The sequence below is a fragment of the Phalaenopsis equestris genome, unplaced genomic scaffold (assembly GCF_001263595.1).
Source record: "Phalaenopsis equestris unplaced genomic scaffold, ASM126359v1 Scaffold000732, whole genome shotgun sequence".
NCBI lineage: Eukaryota > Viridiplantae > Streptophyta > Magnoliopsida > Asparagales > Orchidaceae > Phalaenopsis > Phalaenopsis equestris.
The window spans coordinates 41,915-43,166 of record NW_018165172.1 but is presented as its reverse complement, the minus strand read 5'-3'; the positions used below and the strand labels follow the sequence as shown (position 1 = coordinate 43,166).

Here is a 1,252-nt window from a genome sequence, read left to right as displayed (position 1 = left end):
GGCGAATGATTGACTTGATGTTTTCTAGGTGTTCCGTCAAATGCTTCCGTGAGATTCAGAGTGGTGGTTTCTGAATGCGGTAACTGAGCGTTGTATTTAATTTTCATTTTTTTTTTTTGTGTTTGGCGGAATTTAAATTAAATTCATGACTAAATTCAATTAATAGTATGCTACCAAACACTGCCTTAATTGTGTTGTTAATTAGTTGGTAACTTTGCATTCTAAATACCTTCATTTACAGTGAGTGAGTATATGAAATACATGATTCAAATTTCACCCTTTATCTGTTCTATTATTCCTCAAATTTTCAGAGTGATGCGCTGCTCAAAAAAGTCAAATAGGATTTAGGATTCTATCAACGGTGCTTTCATTGATTCATCCCCACAAATTCCCAAATCCATGTACTATTGTGTTAACAAAAACAGTCCAAAACATTAGTTTCTTTCTATTTGAGTTTACAATTCCCAGCTCTCTGCCAACAATTGTCAAGTTCATCAAGATTTATTGATATAGCAGTTCATAACCTCACCATGCCAACTTCTCTTTCAGTGACCTTGGCGATAAAAAACATCTCGCACATTGTTCTTGGTTATAAACTCATTGATCACAAATTTTGCTAAATATTTAACATTGAACTGTCTGTGAACTCACAATCCTCAAATAGGAGCAACTTAGAAGAGAGAAAAAGAACACATAAGAGAAAGAAATAGAGAGAAAAAGTTAGCGTTGCAGCTATGTGCCTAATGCTGCAACTATCCTCCTCCTTCTCGATCAATGATTGCTTGCCACGCCTATATGCCTAGTGCTACAACCACTTAATCTTGGTCTCGAGCCTCTTGACTTTGGCATCCATGAATTGCTTCGTTGCCTCCACGAGGACTTCATCTTACGTAGATCAACAACAATACTGGCTCACAAATCCTTGTTGACTGCGGCGACACGCTTCATAACTTTGTCATCAACCGATGAAGGCCTTTGATTGGAACCAGAGCATTGTGCTTTGTAAACAAATCCCTATTAACTAAGGCTATAGACTCTCTTTTTCTTCCTCCCTGACTTCTCTCTACATACAAACATACACACATACATACATATATACATACATACATCTTCACACACACACACACACACACACACACACACACACACACACACACACACACACACACACACACACACACACACACACACACACACACACACACACACACACACACACACACACACACACACACACACACACACACACACA

General features: G+C 38.3%; 1 protein-coding gene across 4 annotated transcripts in view; it reads left to right on the top strand.

The window, feature by feature from the left end:
- LOC110030516 (ferredoxin) overlaps positions 1-1,252 on the top strand; it is a 20,548-nt gene that overhangs the window by 634 nt on the left and 18,662 nt on the right. The window contains exon 2 of one of the 4 annotated variants that reach the window (XR_002294660.1): positions 29-79. The gene's annotated coding sequence lies outside the window, so the exon portion shown is untranslated. Of the gene's footprint in view, positions 1-28; positions 116-1,252 lie in introns of those variants that run through there. The other 3 variants (XR_002294661.1, XM_020733259.1, XM_020733260.1) reach the window with 3 other exon arrangements.